Source organism: Microcebus murinus, chromosome 7 (assembly GCF_040939455.1).
Source record: "Microcebus murinus isolate Inina chromosome 7, M.murinus_Inina_mat1.0, whole genome shotgun sequence".
In the NCBI taxonomy this organism is placed as follows: Eukaryota; Metazoa; Chordata; class Mammalia; order Primates; family Cheirogaleidae; genus Microcebus; species Microcebus murinus.
The window spans coordinates 39727237-39751366 of record NC_134110.1 but is presented as its reverse complement, the minus strand read 5'-3'; the positions used below and the strand labels follow the sequence as shown (position 1 = coordinate 39751366).

General features: G+C 37.1%; 1 long non-coding RNA gene across 1 annotated transcript in view; it reads right to left on the bottom strand.

The window, feature by feature from the left end:
* LOC105882747 (uncharacterized) overlaps positions 1 to 24130 on the bottom strand; it is a 139818-nt gene that overhangs the window by 92922 nt on the left and 22766 nt on the right. Inside the window, exons 2-3 of the long non-coding RNA XR_012920027.1 lie at positions 8755 to 8817; positions 6422 to 6575 (exon numbers count right to left, since the gene is read on the bottom strand). This is a non-coding gene — a long non-coding RNA (uncharacterized LOC105882747). The remainder of the gene's footprint in view (positions 1 to 6421; positions 6576 to 8754; positions 8818 to 24130) is intronic.

Here is a 24130-nt window from a genome sequence, read left to right as displayed (position 1 = left end):
ACAACTGACTTCGTACCTTACGTTTTGACCCTATGAGTTCATTGCCTTTCTCTCCACACTCTGCTCTCTCTTGCCTCCATACTTTAGATTCAGGCTGTTCTCTTTTGGATTACTCTCTAGCATGAGTAGGAAAATATGGTCCTTCAATGAAAAACTACATGTTGTTTAAAGCAAACCTTTCCAGATTATATGATTCCAGTCTTTCATCGTCTTTGAGACAGTTTAATGCTCTGTAAGCTAACATAAATGTATACAATTCTTGTTTATAGACATGTAAATTATGTGGAGGTTTGACTCCTCTTCCCCACTGTGGAAGGGCCAGTTTTGTCTCTATTTTCCTATTCATTTCTATATTCTGGATCGATAAATCTATTTTTGGATTTTCCTTTGAATTTATTGTAACACCTCATCAGTTCCCTTATTAATGAGTTAAATCAAATCTTTAACACTTGTTCATATTTCATCAGTATAAGAGTATGAAAGAGTTATGTTTATAAAAATTATCTTTTAATAGATGACAAAAAAGAATAAGGAGTGAACAAGAAGTACTGTACTCCCACTACCATCCAGAGGGGACTAGATGTCATGCCATAGGATCATGATTCTCCCGGGCCTACCTAACTGGAATCATTTGTGTTGTCATAGATGCAGATTCCTGGCCCCTAGTTAGATACACTGGATCAGACTTTATGATGAGGCTCAAATATTTCATTTTAACAAGTCAGAGCCCAGGAGAGTTAAAGAGTCACTGTGACAATTGATAAAAAGTAGAAAGTACTCTCCAATACTTTAGCACCTATTTGGATAGATAGACAAATGTATAGATAAGACTATTTATGAGAACTAGGACTAATATATGTTACATGTATATCTGGAAATGCATATACAAACCAAATCCAAATAAAGCAAAACAAAATTTCTCATAATAAATAATGGTAAATAAAAGAGTTAGGAGGCTGTCATTCAAATTCCCAGGTAAAACATGTTATATCTTTTTAGCCTAAATTGGTGCTAACTTGATTTGAATGTATTCCCTCCAAAATTCACGTATTGAAATTTAATGGCCAATGTTAGGAGCTGGAGGCAGTTAGGCCAGGAAGGCTCCTCCCCCATGCATGGGATTAAGGCCCATGTAAAAGAGGCTTTAAGCAGCATTCTGCTCTCTTCCCCCTCTACCTTACACATGGGAGGATACAGTATTTTTCCCCTCTGGAGGGTGCAGCAACAAGGCATCATCTGGGAAGCAGAAAGCAGCCCTCACCAGACAAAGGGACATGCCAGTGCCTTGATCTTGGATTTCTCAGCTTCCAGAACAGTGAGAAAATAATTTTTTTTCTTTATCAGTTACAGAATCTCCTATGCTTTGTTATAGCGGCATGAACAGACTAAGACATCTGGTATTAAAATTTACATAAGTAAATAAAATTCATAATATAAGATCTGTCCAGAAAATATCCAGCCATATAATATGAAAAATTATGAAAATTGTGGCTGGATATTTTTGAGACAGACCTCATATGTTTGCTTTTAATCATAAAGTAACCCATATGTTTTCTATTAATTGATTGATTCAATAGACATCATTAAGCATCTACACTGGGGAAATGGCATTAAGACAAGGTCTCTTCTATTTTAGAACTCTTATTAATTTTTAAATGGGAACAAGCAGACCCCAGGTAAAAAATAAAACACAGTACATATGAGACTTTGGTAATATCGGGAATTCCTTTGAGGCTATAATTAATATTAACATTTGACAAGTTCACCTTCAGAACATTATGGTGCTCACCAACATGCTTACATTACAACATTTCTTTTCTTCCCAGATAAAATATCAGAAACTCATAAGCTAAGAAAAATCTATAGAAAGTGCAAGTTAATGAAATCCACATATAGCATGAAGGGCTATGGAAGTGTATGGAAGATACCAATGAATGATACATGATAGCATAAAATAAAGTACAAAAGTGAATGTTAGGAAAGTTTATTAAAGAGAAAACTCAGTAAGATAAGCTCAGAGACTGGGGAGTAGAAAGCTTCATGCGATTCAGGAAATGCTAAAGTCTGAGGACAGCTTGCATAGGTGTAAGTTCAGATTGGAAGTCTTTCCCCATAGTGTAAGTGCAGAAGTGAGCCTGAGCCACAGTGTCAGTGAGCAAGAGCCTGTCTGACAAAGATGAACGCTGAGTACCCTTTTACTGCATGCCACCTGAGTGCAAGCAAGGTTTCAGGTGCAGCGTCTCCTACATGAGACCCATACTCCACTGCTAGCTTGATCTTTCTCAGCTGGTTAGAGGGGGGAAAGTTTCACTCCAAATACCAGAGTCCTCAAACATCTGGATGCTTGCTGTTATGTATTCTAAACAGCTGGTTTTATAAAGCCGTTTTCACTTTCCACCTGGATGTTGGTTGTCAAGCCTATCATTAACTTCTGGGAGTTCCCAAATCCTCAGGGAGAGAAATGAGCAAACACTCTTGCCTGCAGTCAAGAGCAGGCTCTGAGGCTCACATGGAAACATGCCTGTATTTAATTGGAAGTGGCTTACCTCTTGGGATTTACTGTGGATTGAGTCCACCAAGCTAGAAGGTTTCATCCTGAGTGTTCTATTCTCTCCCCATGGAGATTATATCAAATTTCTCCATTAGCCATATAAGGATTTTTAAAGTTGACATACCCAACTTAGTTGCTGAGGGGAAACTAGTAGTATGATTGTGACATGTATTGCTGAGAGACCATGCTTTGTAAATGTGAATAATTAAAATTATTTCGAACATTAATTATGCTGAAGAATAGATTATCTGTCCCTTCAGATATTTTCCAGTGAATATATTTTACTCTTTGAAGGAATTGATTGCATTCAAAGTTATCTTTATTTCACCTTTATAATGTCACATTTTTTTATTTTTCTTTCTCTCCACAACCAGGGTATCCTGGCCCCCAAATGCAAACCTCTGACACCAACCCCAGAGTCATCTGTATCAGGGGCACTGAGGATTTAACCAGCTTTAGCTCCAATATCTGAACATCAGCATTGCCATCTGACTGTTTAGTCAACCCTGAATACCCTTTAATCCATCAATGCATTCTCTGCAGCCATGAAAAGTTATGAAAGGGGCACAAAGATGAATATACAGTCTTTGTGTCTAAGCATCTCATGGTCTAACTGAGAAATACATCTTTAACCTAAAATAGACAGTCCATTTATTCTATAAATGGTTTTTAAGCACCTATTGTATATCGAGCACTTTGCTGGCTTCTGGGATATAAAAATAAATACACAAAGACCACATATTTAAATTTCATAGCATTTAAATATAATGTTTGAATGTTGTAATAATCATAATAAATGTCCTCGATGAGCTATGGAAAGTTTCTGCATGAAGCAGGAACAAGAAGTTTGAAGAAAAACCAATTGGCTTTTTAGGCTATAAAAATATAACTTTGAAATAAAGAACTCAGTAGTTAGATTGATTATAAAATGAATACAGCCAAAAAATGAATCTGTGACCCTAAAAGCTTGAGAGGAGGAAGGAAGTCTCCTATAAGACACTGGGAAGGACTAAGTGGGAAAGAAAGAATGGTACTGCTGAGAGCTGGATTCTCACTGTGGGACACATGAATATAGAATGAGGGAAAGCAGAGAAAAACCATATGGTGGTGGATTCAAAACAGAAACATCACTGTGTCTGTATCAGTCAGGGCTTAACCAGAGAAAATAGAATCAGTAAGAGATATATTTTAAGAGATTTATTGCACAGAATGGGTCTATGTGATTGTGGGCAGGGCAGGACAGCAGGAAGGCAGACTGGAGTTCCTAGGCACAGGCTGAAGCTGCAATGCATAAGAGCAAGTTCCTCTTTGTCAGGGAATACCTAGCTCCACTCTTAAGGATTTGCAACAGATTAAATCAGCCCCACTTAGAATATATGAAGTAATCTCCCTTACTTAAAGTCAACTGTTTATGAACTATAATCTCATCTATAAAATATCCTCACAGCAATATCTAGGGTTTGAATAACTGGCAATTGTAAACTAATTAAGCTAATAGATAAAACTGACCCTATAATGCCCACTAAATATTAGGTGAATTAATATATTAATACATTAATGAAAGTGGATGGAGATCCCTAATTCAGAGTGTGTGGTTAGAGCTAGCATAAATAGATCACCTAGCACAGAGCTCCTTAGGGGGTACAAAATACATGTGGATGTCCTTCTTACTTTTTTACTTACATTTCTATCCTTGCCTACCCTTAAGGTTATTTAGATATCACATCTTCTTCCTCTGAGCTCAGGTCCACATGTTACCTGTGCCACTATAACAACCACTGAAGTCTACACCCCCTATTAGATTCAAATAACCCAGATACCAGCCAGCGACATCTCTTTCCCTCATGATCTTGTTATAAAAAAAATCTCTTGACCCCTCTGACAATTCTAGAATACGTAGGAGTAAAATTCAGCCTCTAAGATGTCTGCCAATTCCTGGCCTTATATCTCACACACCCTTTTCCTCCAGGTTTCTCAGGCCATTCCCTACCATCTCTGTGCTGTAATTCATTAATTCAGCACCTACTTACATTCCCCTCCACTCACAGCAAGAATTCTTGAACACAGCAACCCAAATTGAGAATTTTCGGTAGAAGTGAAAGGTACATTTAATTGCAAGAGCACATACAACATTAACCTTTAACTAGATATCCTCATTCTTTTTAAAAATGCCCGTTGTCTCCCCAGGTCCCCATCCCCTAACTCTAAACAGTATGCATCAATAGCTAGTCAGTAGTCCCGGACTGTTTCTGTCTTCCTGGATCTCCATCTCCTGATCGACCTGTAACTTTCCTTCCTTCTCTCATCCTCCTTCCCAGAATCAAATTAATAAATCCTTTCTTCTCACCCGTGCAGGGTAAATGTCTACCTCCCTGAAGCTGTTTGTTTACTAACTGCAAGGATCTCAGATTATACCTCTTCTACTCCAAGAACTTGAAAAGATATTTTTTTCATACAACGATAGTCCTCTCCCAAGACAAATTCATTGCAGTTTTTCCTTTATCTCTTTGCCTTTATCCTTTTTGTGTATAATTTCACCTTCCTATCTAGGTTGAATAATCTCTAGGACTACAGACCTAATTTATATTTCTTTCCTTCCCCTTTCCAGCCAACGTGAGGTGTCCATTGAACAAACTGGATAAATTTTAATCAATTAGTATCTTGGTAAAGGTGGGGGAGAGGTGGATAGGTAAGGAAATTTCAGCTAGCCTAGGACACATTTAAACTGCAGAGATTGTGACTATCTTGTTCAACATTATGTCCTCGGGACTTAGTACACAGACTTGCAAATAGCAGGTATGAATAAAAAATTATTGAATAAGTAAATGAATATAAAATACAAGTTTCTTAGACACTACCTTTAGACAAATCTGGGGTTATATGGTATTCAACAGCTCGCAAAGTATCTACATCCTAATCCCCAAAACTTCTGAATGTTAATTTGGATGACAAAAGTAAGTTACAGATGTGACTAAGTCAAAGGATTTAGAGATGGAGAGAGTCGCCTGGATTTTTCAAGTGGAAAAAATATAATTACAAGGGTCCTTATAAGTAAAAGAGAAAAGCAGGAAAGCCAGAGCCAAGAAAGGAGATGTAAAGACAAAAGGAGGCATTGGAGTGAAGTAGGCGTTGCAGGTGGAAGAGGGTTACAAGCCAAGCAATAGAAGCATCCTCTAACAGACGCTGCCAACTCCTTGATTTTAGCCCAGTGAGATCCATTTCGGAATTCTAATCTCCAGAACTATGCGAAAATTGTTTTGTTTTAGGCCACTAAACCTTGTGGTAATTTTTTACAGCAGCAATAGAAAACTTGTAAAGATATTTTAGTTCAATTAATATTTCTCCAAATTCTTTGGACATCTGATTTCTTTTCTGAAAAACACTAACACTAATACCTAACAGTTTAGCACACAAGTGCATGGTGTCTATTTATTACAATGATTAGCATTTGTTTAGACTCTAAATAGATTTGAGGATTAAAGAGCATAAATAAAGTACCTAGTGATATTTCTGATAAAAGCATGTCCTTTGAAACGCAAGAGGCCAATCCTGAAAACCTACTAAGTAGGTGAATTGGCAAAGGGCTGGTAATTTAATTTGAGGAACCTAAGGAGAGTGGGATGAAGAGCTGAGGTTACTAATAAATCTATAAAAATTATAAGTAAATATTCAATTTACTAATATACAACAATGAAGATATCATTGTAAATAAAACACATTTTAAATGTGCAGTAATAAATCCTTCACTATTCATGGACACTTAGAATTTCTTACCACTAGAAATGCTTCAGGGGATAACTTCTACTGGGTTGCAAATATGTTCTCAGCTTGGTTGAGATAATGCACATAGCAGGATACTTGTTTACTTACCAGCTTGCTCTCTGAGGCTGGTCCTCCATGCCTGCCGGTGGGATCTTAGGTCTCCAAGCATGCTAAATGCCCCATTAGCCTCCAGCTCTTGAGTCTCCCCAGACCCACTCCAACAGCACTTCTTACACCTAGTCTACTGCTTCCTCATGGCCGCCTGCAGAATGCATGTCTAAAATTAGATTTTATTTTTCCTCATCCTCATTGCCTTTTTCAAAGCTTCCAAAAAAATGTCCTTTACTGTTCTGCCATGCTTTATTTCCCATGCTTGCTCCCTCTTTTTCTAATTATCTATAATAGGCGTCACAAAAATTGCATATTCTGGAAGCAAATTTCTGTGGTTGCCACAAAAATACACAGATGTAAATTTGCATATAATTGAATTTTGCATAAGGGACACTCAGTTGGGGAGAGAACTTATGGTCAATAAATGGCAGTTCCCTTCCTCTTCTGTGCAGTGTCCCCAGGCCAGCCTCCCAGCCTACATCCTTCCCCTGGGCTGCAGCTGCATGGGCTCTGCTCTGGGGGTTTAAGGACAATGTTATTGCATTTTAATTAAACTAACCCTTGCAAACTGGATGATTAGCCTAAAAAGCTTCAAGTTAAAATGGCAAAACATCAATTAATGCATTGAAATTATTAAGAATTCTATTTGCACAGTGGATTTACACTCACTAAAATTAGCTATGAATCTCACTTCATGTATATCTTTGTCTTGAAATATTAGTTAATAATATAGTACTAAGCCATCACAATTAACAAGACATTTAGTAAGCAAGTGTGATAAATATGAGCACAGAGTTTTCAGGAATGTTTATAATCATGCATTACTCAAGATAATGTTTCACGAAATCTCAGTAAACTTAATGACAATTTAGAAGCTTATGCTTAAGTTTTATAATCGATAGAAAAAGATAAAAGGGCATTCAATACTATAGCTGTATCTTAGTATAATGAAAAACACTGACATAATAGATGGAAAACAATATGGTAACATCTAAAATGTATTACTTCATCCACAAATAGCATGATGTTGTACATAGATAGCCTTGCTAAAAATATAAATACATAATTACACAATAGATTATATGTTATAAGGCTGCAGAAAAGTACAAATAATTCTAACATGCTCTTGTTTATGAAAATTTCTAAATTCTAATTTAATATTAAAGCACATAAAAAAGTTTAAGTGTGATCCTTTAAAGCAATAAACACAATGCTTTGTGGAAGACGTGTGTAACTATAGCCATTGCTAGAGTAGATGCTCTCATTAAAAATAAAGAAAAAAAAATTGAGTTGAGTTTATAGACCACACCATGCTTAAAATTTATTTACTGCTTAACCCATAAACAAGCTATTGCACCAAAGTTGAAGTTGAAAGCACACAAAATGCTATATAGAATGCAATTTATGTCTCTAAAACAAGAAAGAATAAATGAACATTTTGCAATATTTTTCATGAGATGGGAAATGACCATAGAAATCTGTGTTATACTACACATTTTATTATGGAAATGGTCTCATAGCAAAGTTTTTAAAGGGGCTACAGAATAGTAAAGAGAGATAGCATGTTTCCTTCTTACAAAAAGGCCAATGTTCCAAATTTGCTGACCTTCTCTGTAAATGAAAAGTGACTGTTGGTAGCCAGCAGATGTGTGTGTAAAAATAAACCCACTTGATCTGTCGCTGCAAGGTAAAAGTGGCATTTTCCTAGTGAATGAAAGAACTTCTCTCAAGAGAAAATCATACTGTGAAGACAACATTTTGAAATTATTTATTTGGAAATATTAACATTATGTGATTTATTTATTTATTTGGTCAAAAAAGACCAATTGGGATAACTCTATTTTATTGCTTAAAACATAGATCAGGCATCAGATCCTACAGTTAGAATCAATCTTCTGATCATCCTGAGAGTTAGTTAACCCTTTCCTTCATTTCTTCCCTTTAACTTCCTACACATATGCTACTATTGTGCTTAGAACATGGTATTAGAGTATGTTATATAGATGTGCATCTCCTCCATTAGATTGGGAGTTTATTGAGGTCAGTAACAAAGCCATTATCCTACCAGGATAAGACAGGATTGCCAAAAGTAGCTCTACAAATGTTTGGTCATTGTTTTAAAAACAAACAGGCTGAAATAACTGGCTAACATAATAATACTAACAATAATGATAATCACACAATGGCTAAAATTTGAACAATTGTGTGTTAACTATGGACTAGGCACTGATCAAAGCACTTTGCACATATCTTCTTATTTAATATTCACCACAATCTTATTAGAATGAATTATTATTTTCCCCAATTTATAGATCTGTGAAAGAACTTACCCTAAATCATACAGCTAGTTGTCTGAGACGTAATCCAGGTGATCTGTTCACAGAGCTCAGGTTCTGTGAAGCAGGTAAAAACATAAAGTTTGGCATCTAGTTTCAAAAGAATTGCAAACTTATAGAATATACAGAACCAATAATTATAATAATAGAATGCTAATTACATATCAAGGACGTGATATAATACAAATTATTCTACCTTAACAAATGGGAATTTATGTTTCATGACATCACAGATTCTATCTTCTCATTCTGTATTCCCAAGGGCATACAGTTTGGCTCATTAGACTCTTTGTAGAATAGTCTTTATTCTATTACTGTAGAATAAATAAATGAATACATGAATGAAAATCAGGTACCAGGGACTCTATATAGTTTATTATATATCACTTTGTATTCACAACAAACCTAATAGTAGTTCCATCGCAAAGCCTAGAACATTTCAGTTTGCAGAGATCCAACCCTTTCCCCAGCACCACACAGGTAAACGGCATGGCACCCTCCCTTCTCTCAGCCCACGCCACCATCTAGATTGTTACTCTCCATCTTGTTTATCTCAGATGACAAGGGCATGACTACCTGGAATGTGTCCCGAACAGTGCAGCCAGAGTGTTGAGTAGCTAAGTAACCACGTCACATGTGGAACAGCTGAAGAGACTGAGAGCATATGGCCTGCAGAAAAGGAGATTCAGGGAGTTGGGCCCACAAACTTAAAATATTTCAAGTGGCATGAAGTGGAAAAGGGATTAAATGGAACTAATGTAGCTCTAGAGAGAGAAGTAGGAGTGCTGAGTGGAAAGGAAAGGGAGGTGGGTTTCTATTAGATACAAGGAAGAACTTTCTCATATTTGGAGATGTGCTATGGTGGGAAAGATCATGTTTTGATATTCAAATGACCAATTGCCAAGAAATTGCAGGGGTAGTCCCTACGTAAGTCAGCAGGTAGACTGGACTTACTTTTTGTCTCATAGACTTTATACAATTAAAAAAACTCGTGGCCAGAGGAGAGAGCAGATCTTTACCATCTATGAGATAATATTAATAATAACTAATTATGTATAATTAATGCTAGTAATTAATTCTGTAATTAATAATAGCAAATTATTGATATTTATAACTCTCCAGTCCGAAGTATCAGTGTCTATATTGTTTCCTCAACTATAAAATGATGATAATATCAGTACCTTCCTCATGGACTAGTTGCAAAATTGTTAAGATCCATATAATGTTGAGAATGATGCCTGAAACATAGTGAACACACCATTTTTATTACAATTGTGTTAATAGTAATAATTTATATCATTCACGAACCCTTCCTATGTGCTATGCACAGTATTTTGTTTAGGCCTCACTACATTCAGATGTAGGCATTAATATCTTTAACCAATGAGTCTGAACCCAGTACACCATGGTGCTATTGTTAATATAGTTGTCTCTCAAGACAAATCTACTTGACAGTTTATGATATATCAGTAAGCCTTTTCCTAGGTGAAAAGTCTGATTTTGAGGAAACACGACATGCATTTAATCCTGGGATTGTTGCCTTACTCTCTGTTTCCCCATCTCTCCTGTGAACAAAGGCACATGGAATATCCCCTGGCCAATGGGGTCTTGGTGAGGAAGGAAGGCCTAGCAGTTCTTGCTTATTCCTGGTCACAGATATATGTGGCTTAGAGGAGGAGGCATAACATAAACGCACTGGTTCAGCCCATAATGTATACTGTGAGGCTTTGCAGAGGAAAAGGAGGCAAGTGACAGCCCAGAGTTCAATGGGATGGAGAGAAAAGCCAGGCCTTGGAGTCCCTCAGGCCTGCTTCCTTACTGCAACTCTACCACTTACATGAGTCATTTAATTTCTCTGAGCTCAGCACCTTCATTTATAAAATGAGAGTGATAATGTCCACATGTCAGGACACAAAGGAATTCAAAAGCATAGCATCTAATTAAGCACCTGTTGTGATAGTTGTCAGGGACCCCAATAGTCAGCCATTTTCCCGCTTATTTCTGCTTTTTGTGGTTTTCCATCATCACACCTTTCATCAACATTCACCCTCACTCCCTAGCCCCATGCCCTATACTAAAGAGCAGAGGAACTCCTCGCCTGAAGTTATTGTTTGAAACTTCAACACAAAACAAGTACTATTAATATCTCCAGGAACTTCCCAGAAAACATGGGGTTTGAATAGGACCAAAGGGAACTTTATTGATAGCCAGTGCCAGATGATTTAATGGAGTCATGATTGAGACAAGAGAAAAGAAAGTATAATAAACCTATGCCTGAAATTCTACCATCCCAGCTCCATATTTTAGCTTGAAAATTTGTATTTCTATCAAACAATGACATTTACATCAAAAAGAAGAGGAGTTGGTTGAAGGATAGGGTAATGCCATGGGGAGTTGGGAATTCGAGAGTCAGTCAAAGGACTGAAATACTCAAAACATTAAAGACATCTCAGGACTCTACCCAGAAAGGGTAGAAGTTTTGAATTTGCAGTGCCACCATAATTTAACAAACTACTTTGTCACGTGTTTGAGTCTTGGAAAACAGATGTCGCAAACTCTCATTAAATTGCCAAACACTTTTTCAGTATTTCCTCTCCCATCATAGCTGATTATCAAGATACACACACACACACACACACACACACACACACACACACACACACACACACACAAATATCTTGATAAGTTACTAGAGAAAGCAGAAAAATGCCTGACAGTTTAATGAGATTTGGATGAAAGAAAATTCAGTATTTTAACGTTTTCCAGGCAGTAGAAATAATTCATGGAAGTTTCTAAGACTCATTCAGATTTGCTACATTTCTTAAAACACCTTCATAAATTTTGAAGAACAAATACCATTATTGCACACTCAAAAGGTTGCAGTCTAACAGGTCGGCCATTTCACCTTCATTCACGCAGCTCGGCATTCATTTTCATTCAACCGGCTCTTACTGATGTTTAACCAGGCACCGAGTGCTGTGCCTTGTGACTGGCACTACTCAATGCTGACAATGTTTCCTTCACATACAGGGTTGGCTTTACGGCACATTAAGATGACAGCAGGTGGCCCATAGAATGGTCATTTTAGGATGTCCTAGTCAAAGACATCCGAGGAAGTATGGACCAATTCATTGATGAGTAATAGTGAAGGGGTTTCCACCTGTAAGCAACGAACTTCTTTATAATGATGATGCTAAAGTACAAAGAGAGTTTCTAGTCAGAAACTGAACAAACCAATTATCAGGTGATTCTTAGGGGAAAAAAGCATTGTAAAAGAAATTTTATTAGATTACCTTTAAGGTCACTTTAGGTACAGAGATTCTAAAATTCTGAGGGGGGTAAAGAAAATGTTCTGCAAAGTGATGAACAAAGTGTCTTGTCCCCACCTTTGAATCCAGGCAGTTGAGAGCTACAAAGAGCCCTTACCAATGGGTATGGCACATGCACTTGACAAATCTCTTTCACATATATTTGGGAGTGTGAAACAACTATAATATGAAATAGGCATTAAAATATTCTCCATTTCAGAGGAGACTGAGGAGTAAAGGCTAAGTAATTATTCTAAGTCACTCAGCTTGTGAACTTCGGAGCTAGAACAGTTCATTGGACTTTAAATTCTGTGTTCTTCCTGTTAATTTCTCTTGGTGCAATTATGAAGGCAAAACACAATAAACATCATGACAAACTGGACAAGGAAGACCATTGAGAAGGATCAAAGACTCCTCCAAAGTTCTGAGCAGGTTTAAAAAGGAGAATGATGACAACATTGACAGAAATAGGAAAGGCAATAGAGAAACATGTTTTATTTGGAAATTCTTAATGTTTGGACTAATTATATTTGAAGATGACAGTGGTCATTGAGAGAACAAGATCCAAAAAAGCAATTATTGAATAATAAGAGCCATCATTTAATACTTGCCAGACAGCTAGTCTAAGTCTATATATATATATATATATATATATATAATCTCAGAACAACTCTAAAAGGTAGTTACTATTATTAACAGAGAAACTGAGGCACAAAGAGGTTAAAGAGCTCATCCAAGCCACACAACTAATCAATGGAAGAGTCAAAACTTGGACCCAGGAGTCTGTTTCCAAAGTCCACACTTTTAGCCATTACACTATGATGGAAGGAAATTTAGAGGATATACAAATAAAACTCTAGGCACACAGATACAGGGTACTGGGATACTCTGGGCAGTTAAAGGAAAGTTTCTCAGAAGAGGTGAAGCCTGAATGAAATAGTTAATAAACTACTTTTCACACACTAGTGTACAATATTATCTGACTAGTCCATTCTTCCCCATAGAAAATTGAGATGAAAGAAAAGAAAATTGAGAACTAACTCTGTAAAAGTGTGTAATATAGCTCATGTTCCAGGAGATCATTTTGGTAGTATTAATTTTTATCTGCTCACAAGACTGAATTGATCATTTGGACTTACGGAACAATTAATTCACCTAGGTAACAGAGCAACCCTGTGTGTTTGTTCGTCTTCCAAATCAGTTTTCTCCCACAAAATAAAATAAAATAAAATAAAATAGTTAACAGAATAAAACTATCAGCAAAGACATAGGTAAAGCTATAAACACAGAATGAGTTTTCAGACATGGTCAGATTCAAAGTAGATGTGGAATATGCCAGTTCTACTCGTTTTAATCCATACTCAGCCCAGGACTATGTACAATAAGATTGCTAATGGTGTTTGCTGAAGATGATATATTGAGGCTTGAGGCATTTGCTACAGAAATGTGAAACACTGACTTACCATAGGAAGAGTTGGACTGAGCCAGAGTAGTATAGATGGAAGTTTCCTGAAAGCATAGTGGGAAACATCATTTGGGTATGCTACTTGGGTGAGGGGTTGATTTATTAGTACTGGAAGGGTGCATGGGAGAAAGGAAGTAAGAGGTTATGAGAGAATGACCCTCCTGTAATGGTGGGTGGGAGAATTCTTGCAGTGTGTATGTTAGCATTGCTGTGTGGTGAAGATCTTGGGATTTCCAGGGTCTGTGCTGTCCAATATCGTAGCGACTCTGGCCACATGTGGGTATTAAGCACTGGAAATGTGGCTGGTCTGAATTGGGATATGTTGTAAGTGTAAAACTGGATTTCAAAGACTTAGTATGGAAGAAAAGAATATGAAATATCTGATTTGTAATTTATATTTGTTTACATATTGAAAGGTCAACAACTTGGATATATTGAATTAAAATGTTATTAAAATTAAATTGTATTTAAATTAAAATTTAAAATTAAATTTTTACTTTTTTAATGCAGTGACTAGAAAATTTAAGATTCATATGTGGCTCACATGTGTGGCTCATGCTGTATTTCTATTAGTCAGCACTGCTTTGAGTCTTTCAATGGATAGGATGCATCCCTGGTAGGACGGAAAATCTATCACAGTGGTTTGTTTTGGAGGTAGGTGGGGATCATAACTTAGGTGGGGAGGCTCATTAGGACTCAAAGGATGTCTGGCAGCCCTGCTTCCTAACTGTAAAAAAACCTGTCCTGGGGAAAATACGTTAGGAAAATGTTTTGCATTTGTGAGTTGAAAAGTCTTTTGCATCTAGCTTGAGACAGAGCAAAAAGAGTCAATGGTCAGCTTCATAGAAGCCAGGGGGTCTGAAAGAGAGCCAGGGATCAACAATCTCTGAGAAATGAGCCGGTGGCTTGGAGGCCAAGTACCAAAGTGCTGATTCGTTCAGGCTGGTTTCCTTCTATACCGGAATCTGCTCCTTGAAAGGGTATCTAATTGGACACTGCTTGTACTTACTGACTTCAGTTCTTTTATGTTCTTCCTTAGTAAATATTTTTCTTAATTTCATTATACCTCATGTTTATCCTGGGAACACAGAAATTCTTCACAAGCTCAGGCCAGTCTTTTAAAAGGAACTTGGCATGACTCCAAAAAAAGAAAAAAAAAAAAAAGACTTGCTGATAGGTACTGGAGCATATTTAAAAGCAGAAACCTCCAAGACACAAGGGACTGTAACTTATCTTTATGGTTCTCTGAACCTCTCATACCTACCTCAGTGCCTGGAACAAGACAGGGATCCAACAGTGGTTTGATGAATGAACTAAGAACCCCAAGAGTAAAGTGATACTCAAGAGGACAAAGTCAGATCACCTGTTCCTCCCTATCAGAAGGTACTTCTCTTAAAGCTTTTATTGGTATAATTCTTGGTGGAGTTTTCCTTACAGAAATCAAATCACACACTGAAGTAAAAACTGGATCTTTCATAAATAATGGAAGATGTGAGTCTAATAAAATAGCAATTATAGCTTCCATCAATGGAGGTGTTCTTATGTGCTAGGGCTAAAGCTTGACATGTATTACCTCATTATATCTATGCCAAAGAATTAACTATGACCCACATAACATTAAATCTCATTTTAAAGATGAAAAAAACTATGATGTAAAGGAGTCAAAGAATCAGCCGAAATGTACTAATACATAGTTAGTAAGGGTGGAGCTGGGATTTAAATTCAGACAGTCTGACTCCAGAGGCCATTCTCCAAATCATTATGCCATAATTATATTTCAATTAGTAGCATTCATAAATTGAAATATGAGGCATAATGCCTCTTTTCGTGAGGGTTTATTGTGTGGAGAAGTGTGTGTGCGTGTGCTATTACTGAGGCAGAAGACATGCCTGTCTCGGTTTTGGTCCATTTCCAGTAAGACCTGGATATTTGACTGAGTTCAGAAGTTTGGTCATCTTCTTAATTAACTAAATGGTTTGTTTAAATTATATTAAAAATGAGTCACTTTCAACATATTTGCATATGTAATTGTTAGGTTGACCTTTTGGATTATTAGAATTAACATACTGCTACTACTACAGAGAAACATCTACTCACATGTATGTGAATATACCCTCAAGCTCAAAGAGCTTTCTCAGGACTACAGACCTTACACCTACAAAAGGTCATTTAGAAAATTGTCAAACCTATTTAAATCTCAGCAAAATAGAGATACCAGTTTCTGATTTTATCTTTAACTGCTTTTTTTTTTGCTATATACAAACCTGTTTCTTGCACTGCTACATATATTTTTAAAAAGATGTGATAAATTAAATGTCAAACAAAAGGAATAGACAAAATATAATAATTCCATAAATGACACATTATGCACTTTTTAAATTGTAAGTACAATAAGATTACTGATAAGTACAAAAAAGTCATGATAAAATGTTAAGTGGAAAAAATAGGACATAGCTATATTTGAATTAGAATAGTCATTTCTTATAGCAGTATGACTTGAAGGAAAGAGATATACTAAAATAATGTATCTATCTAGATGGCAAAATAAGTCTCTTCTCTCTATACATACTTATACTTTCCAAGTTTTTTACAATATAAGATGCATGCATATATTTATTTATATGCACATACATAAGTCAATTTATATGTGTATATATATATATATGTACACACACATACATGCATAGACATCTGAAGAGGTGACATTTAAACTCGAATTATATGGAGGAAAAGTGCCCAGTCATCAAACAAGCATTTCAGATAGAAAAGCAGAACATTCAAAAGCCTTGCTAAACCAAGCTTGGTATAGCTTAGGGACTGACTGACAGCTGACTAGTGACTGGCCACAGGGACTGAGAGTGGGAGAGCAGCATGAGAAGAGCACCAAGAGATAGGTGGGGGCAGACCACAGAGGAGTCAGGAAATTGGCATGGACTAACTGGGCATCTGAGATTTCAACACACTATTGCTGATACTAATGTTTAATACAGACTCCTCAAAGTACAAAGTATTGGAGTTGTCGGCAGTGAATTTCATCCTTCCCAAGAGAGGTGTCCTGATCACACTTATGGGAGAGGAGGCGTGCTGTCTAATATGGGCCCAGCTACAAAATCCTGACATATTCTATTACTAATCCTATAGTTACTGGTCATCTTGAAGCAAACAAAACTAAACAAAAAACATGCTAAGAATCCATACAATTAAACCAAGGAGTAGTTGTGCACGCATGCACACATGCACACACATACAAGGAGTTGATACTACCACGTGAATTTGGCCATGACTTTTGCTTGGCAAGTTACCTATTATGCATGTGAGTTACTCTGTAAAGAAGGCACAGCTATTGGTCAAATTTCATGCTTAATTCTGTGCAGAATTAAGAGATCTGAACCCCAAAGGAGAGGGAAATGAATCTTCAAATCTGACCCACCATTCAAGACTTTTTAAGGTAAACGTTGTAAGTATAAACTATATAGCAATTACATATAAAATATATAGCCCTGGATGGAGACTTGGGGGCCAGAACTGAGCATGGGAATAGGCAGTATTAATCTTTGAGCAAAGAACAAAGAAAAATTTGTATACAAGTCCTGAGAGAAAGAAAAAACTACAAAGTCTAAGTAAGCAATTAGAGAGAACAAGAGGATCCAAAGGACAGGGCCAAAATCAGAGAACATGGAAGATGGAGGTAGCTGGTCCAGGAGTGGAGTGAGGAGAGACATGCAGGAACTGGAATCAGGTAGTTGGAGAACTGCTACCAGACTCACGACTATGCTCATGGGCAAAAGGGACATATGATGGGGGCACATGGTGGAGCTGGTCTGGAGAAGAGAGAATTCATATCACCATAGAACTAAGTGCATAATTCACACATGGAGCAGAGGATATTGTGAAAAGTGGGTCCAGGCTATTTTTTCACTTCTGAATGTCCTCAAAACCTTCCACCAGTGTTACAGATAGATGGTGCTCAATGAATATTCATTGTTTTGAATTGGCAAAAAAGGTCACAAGCAGAGAGCCAGCACATCTTTAAGGTTTTGGACTATATCCCAAGAAGTCCAAAAGTATCCCACAGATCATCTCACAGAGAGGGAAGCAATGAGGCAGAACCCTGAACCCCTCCCCACACATACCGGGCAGCTTCCCTCTGCTCTGAGTCACATATGGAGACCCAGGGAACATTTGGAAATAGGATTCTGATGGGAAATAGTGTGTGAAAGCCATTGCTTTAAGAAGGGAAGCACACATCCACCACCCCCCCCCCCGTCCCCTTTGTTAGCCAATTCAAACCAAGACATTTGGAAACTAGCAAAAAGCAAGACAGGATTCCTAGGGAGATGCTCCAGAAGTAGCCTGACTACAAATAATCCATGTCTTCAGCAGTTACCTTCATGGGCCAGCAGGAGAGCTGGGGCCACCACAGAAAGGGACATCTACTGTTGTGTAGCCAAGGAATCGCCCCAGCAGTTTCTTCACTCTCTCCCCTTCCACCGTAGGTTATGATAGACGGATCTTGCCCTTTCTTCCACTTCTGACATTTCTGAAGTGAAATTCCCATATGGCAGCTGCTTACAGCCAACAAAGATTGACTAGAAGCTTCTGTGAGAGCCTTGAAGTTCTCTGGGTCAGCCCTGCATTTGGTTCGTTTTCTTTGCCTTTGGCTCTGTGATGTTTCCTGTAACGATTTAGGGAGAAACAGAGAGGCACCCTCTGACTTGATTGTTTTTAGATGATTAAAAACAGGGAACGAGGGTGTCAAGCCTTTCACGTAGCAAACAATCTACCCTGTCTCTGGGATTACTTTAATTAAAGAAAACATGACTTTAGCAATGCCCTTTCAATGCACAAGATTCACAGGAATGGTAAGAAAATGAAACAAATCTTCAGTTAATATTTTGGCAAACTTCCTTCACTCGTGTGCAGTTTTGTTTTTTTACCCTAATGTAATAACAGCTCTGGACTTTTAATTTTTGTTTTATATATAAATGACAAATAAATTGTCAGATAGTACTTCATCATCGTTCTCTCCTATCTTCTTAGAAATATAAATTGCTTGAGGGGAGAGTGCTATAATTTTAGACCAGAAAATACATGCCAGATGTCTCTTACATGAAGCTGTCCCGCCCAAGGATATATGCCTTAGTCATTAGGACGTGTTCTAAATATTACCGCAAGGCCTTTGGAATGATGGCTCTGAACCCTCACTTATACTTAACTGCTGGCGTGTTGCTTTGTCTCTGTGTCTTGTGCTCCTATTTCCATTGATGTAGAGGAAGCACCAATTAGATAACACTCCATTATTAGAGAACCATGCACAAGTCAGCTGAGGCAGGGAACCCGCCTTCTTGCCCAGAAACAATGTAAAGCCTGCCTCCATGAGGGTCGCCAGGCTTCCGTCGTGCTTTGCTTTTGACATTCTCCAGCACACCCCATAAACCTGTCTAAGGCTGTCCTGTTCAGTCTGTTTATTCAAACTATATTATCCAGGATAGAGAAAAAGGAAAATCTAGTTGAACACTGGAGATGACAGCAGGGAGGGAGAGAAGGGCAAAACAAAAAAAAAAGGCAAAATGGGGAAAACAGGAAACAGGCCACTGAAAAGAGTAAAAATGATTCAAGGTCAGGAAGCAGGACCTCTAAGCTCTCTAATCTCCACTGTGCAGCTGGTTTGCTGTATGGTTAGTTCAAATCCAGTGGCGGTCTCTGTGTACCTGGTATCACCTGTTAAATAAGGGCTCCTCTTTGTTTTCAAGAGGAAGGAATGCTCTTTACTTACTCTTCTGCATGACTGACTCTTTTTCATGCTTACTGTTTCAATCTTAATGCTGCCTCCCACTTCCTGACTTCCCAGCCCATTACTCTCTCTGTTCATTTCCTGCATGGCTCCTATTTGTAACAGGTTTATAATAGTTTGATGGTGACGATTACTATTATTTTACTTATTTGTGGCCTCTCTCTTATTACCAGATTCTTTAAGCCCCACAAGAGTAGGAACACATCTTACCTGTTGCTACCCTATTGCTGGTATTTAGCAAAAGCATAGCCTATAGTAGATGCCCAACAAATATGTATTAATTGTGTAAACAACTAAACCAATGAATGAATCTACCAGACAGTACAGATGGCACATGAAATAAAAAGGAATTTAGTAAAGCTTTCTTTTTCCTTGATGATATGTATACATATTAGAACTTTGAAAAATACGTTATCCAACACAAAGCTAAAGTCATAGCAATTGATACTCAATATAATAAAATATATGGAAACTCAGAAATCTCACAAATTATATTTCAAATGACTTCCACAGTATTGATTCCTTAGAAAGGTTTTTAATATTGTATCTTTTGAATATTAAGAAACTGGGGGGCTTCTCACCAGTTTTGACATCACTCTTAAAATAGCCACTAAATTGTAGCCATTTTGTACTGATAAAATTAAGTGCTGTATTGCAATTCTTGCATACGCTTAAAAAGACCTCTTTCCATTCCTTTCTAAATTTACAACTAACAATGAGTTAATTATTCTGAGAGGGTAACTTATTTCTTCCAATTCATCAATTAGGATGAGGGCTATTTGTTACAATCCTAAAAGAGGAAATGGTACATGGGCCAAGAGGAAATTTGGAAAGGAAATGTGATTGGAAGAACTATTTTGAAAGGTGAAATGGAGAAAAAAGACAAAGGAAAAGAAAAATTAGAAATTGGAAATGAAGTCATTCTAGCCCCTTTCCAATAATCTCTGCTCCCAAAAACAGAGGATACAGGAGCTGACAGAAAATTCCATAGACTGATGAAAAAGAATGCTTGAAAGACCCTTCTAGCAAGTTAGGGGTCCTAGGCTCAGCCTTCAACTAAATGTGACCAAGTCTGAGGCCTCTAGATTTTCATTTTTCTCATCCGTAAAACAAGAGTGGTAGAATTTCCTTAAACGGACAATTGTGATATGAAGTGAGATCTTGCATGTCAATGTGCCAAACATAGCACAATTAATAGTAGTTCCTCCTTGTCTTCCCCCAGCCATACTCAGATTCACAGTTATAGAATAAAGCCAGATGACAAGTCTACCTCTACACTGTACAAAACCAAACATTGTTATCTGAAACATTTGGGCTCACATGAGGAATCAAAAAATCTCTTTTTATTTCACCCCTTTCAATTGCAATTTTTTTACATGCATGATTCTACTTCCCAACTATAGTAAACCCACTGTTAAAGATAGTTAATTTTCCTCTGGATAATTGTGGCCCTTGAAAATCATCAAGGTTTTTTAAAATTATTATTTAGTTATTCTATCTCTTATATAATATAAAATGTAGGCTGAGCTCACATTGAGCCATGTAAGTATGTGAACATGTATGTATATGAGTATATGTGTAATATACATGTCCTATTAGAATATACAGATATTCTAAACACTTTCTGAAAGCTTATTTCTTTGGCAAGGACCTTTAGTCCTTGCAAGCTGGAGAATTGAGTCTTGGGGTCCACTTAATTGAAGGACCTGGTGCTCAAATGATTATGATTGTGTGAGATAGTGTAGTGTGCATCACAGCTGCAGAGTATTTGGGCTGAATTCCCAGACTCAGATTGCCAAAATCAATCCCTCGAGGATTAGATAAGGAAGACGAAGCTCTTATGAGCTTCAATGGATGCTGTATATGGAACAATAGTGTGTTGATATTGCTATGTTTATTCTTTGGTTACGTTAATGAAGGTCTTCAGTCTAAGACTAGAGAGGTATTAATTCCGAAGGATTTGACAGTAGTCAGACTATTGTCTTCAGACACCAGCCTTTAAAAGGGAGGGATTATTCAGAGTGATCAGATTCTTCACAACATACCTCCAAGAAATAATAATGGAATCTGGAGTCCTTTTCATGATGTAGAGGCAATTAAAGGAGATATAGCATTAACTTCAATTACTTGGCAGACAGAAGAAAGAGGGAAAAGCTTTATCCAATCACAAGAAAAGAAACACATGCTCCAATGGGCAGGAAATAGGAAAAGTTGCAAACATATTTGCATTTTCAAAATAGGAAATGATTTTTTAACAGCTCCCTTAAATGATAGTTTTGCTTTGGTGAATTTTTTGTTACTGAAAGTATGCAGGGTGTAGTGGGACTGAAGGAATACATATCTGAGATGTAAGATTCCAACCAACACTTCTTTGAAGCATAGAAATTCATGGAAATTTTCTCCTGGTAATTATTGCCTCAACTCTGAGCAGAGAAGACATACCTAAAACTGTCAAGAGAGCAAACAGACAACCCATAGAATGGGAAAAAATTTTTGCAAGCTACACATCTGATAAAGAGCTAATAACTAGAATCTATTTAGAACTCATGAAAATCAGCAAGAAAAAAATCAAACAACTCTATCAAAAAATGGGCAAAGGACATGAACAAAAACTTCTCAAAAGAAGACAGAATAATGGCCAACAAACATATGAAAAACTGTTCAACATCTCTAATCATCAGGGAAATGCAAATCAAAACCACAATGAGATATCACTTAACTCCAGTGAGAATGGCCTTTATCAAAAAGTCCCAAAACAATAAATGCTGGCATGGATGTGGAGAGAGAGGAACACTCCTACACTGCTGGTGGGACTGCAAATTAGTTCAACCTCTGTGGAAAACAATATGGAGGTACCTCAAAGCGATACAAGTAGGTCTACCATTTGATCCAGCAATCCCATTGCTGGGCATCTACCCAAAAGATCAAAAGTCACTTTATGAAAAAGACACCTGCACTCGAATGTCTATAGCAGCACAATTCACAATTGCAAAGCTGTGGAAACAACCCAAGTGCCCATCAATACATGACTGGATTAATAAAATGTGGTATATGTATACCATGGAATACTACTCAGCTTTAAGAAACAATGGTGATATAGCACCTCTTGTATATTCCTGGATACAGCTGGAACCCATTCTACTAAGTGAAGTATCTCAAGAATGGAAAAACCAGCACCACATGTACTCACCAGCAAATTGGTATTAACGAATCAACACCTAAGTGGACATATAGGAGTAACATTTATCAGGTGTTGGGAGGGTGGGAGGGGGAGGAAGGGATGGGTGTATACAACCACAATGAGTAAGAAGTGCAACGTTTGGGGGATGGACACGCTTGAAGCTCTTAAGGAGGGAGTGGGGCATGGGCAATATATGTAACCTTAACACTTGTACCCCCATAATATGCTAAAAAAATAAAAAATAAAAAATAAAAAAAAGAAAGCATTCTCTTGAAGTTCCTAAAATCTGCTATTGAACCCTCCTGCTCCCACGATAACACTTTAGCCATTCTGATGTCCTTTCCATTTCATGAACATACCAGGCTCACTCCATCCCTAGGGTCTTTGCATTGACTCTTCCTTCTGCCTGGAATGCTCTTTTATTTTCATCTCATAATTCAGGTCTCAGTTCAATGTCACATATTTAAAGGTTATCCCTATTACTCTAGCTAATTCCTCACCCATTCTTTGTTACTCTAATAACTCAAGATTCTATGTAGTGTTTATCATTATCTATGATACCTTTTTTAATTTTTTGCATATTTTTATGTCCCCTACTTATTGTAAGCTCCATGATGGCAGACATTTTGTCTTAGTCACCAATGTATTCTCAGTATTTAGAGCAGTGTGGGCCCAAATAAGGCCCCTGAGTGTACCTTTTGAACAAATTAATGACACTGAAATTCATACAAATGATGAGTTAGAAAATTCACTCATTCATTATATGCATAATATTCTGTTCCTCATATATTTGATCTAAGTAACTCCAACCTTTTCCTTTCTAGTTAAGAAAGAATTGTGATAAAATGAATGTCTATATGAATGTACTCACATTCTGCCTCCTTCTGTGATCATTAGTTGGTGATTAATCCAATAACATTAATTAGTTAACTGGTATAGCAGTGAGTATCAGACACAAGACTGATCAGTTAGAGACCTTTCCAAGAATTGTTCAAACTGGAATGTATAAAAGAGACCTAGACTTTCTCTGATGGTACAAGTTATGACATATAAATCTTAGAATGTGTTGACAACCCCATTCCCCATCATTTCTGAAGCCAGTCTGGTGTATAAAGGAATGAAGTTGGCCCTCAGAGAGAAACAGAGAGATGACATGAACAGTTGGAATCACAAATCCATTAGATTCTGAGGCCAGGCTGTATCTTCACCAGCCTGTGATTATATGAGATTTCCCCAGTATTCACCTCATAATTGTTCCTTTTTGACTAAATAAGTCCAAGTCAGTTTTAACATTAGTCATAAGACAGTGCTGATCAATGTAGAAATCAACTGAGTGAGAGTGATATTATAATGGAAATAATTTGACATATAAACACACAGCACTTTACAAGGTACTCAAACAACTCAATAATGATAATAACAAAAAATAAATAATCTCATTCAAATGTGGGCTAAGGACATTTTTTAAAAGGAGACACAAATTACCAAACAAACAAATGAAAAAATGTACAGCATCACTAATTATTAGAGAAATGAAAACTAAAACCACAATAAGATATCATCTTACACCAGTTAGAAAGGCTACTATTAAAAAGACATAAAGTAACAGATATTGGTGAGGA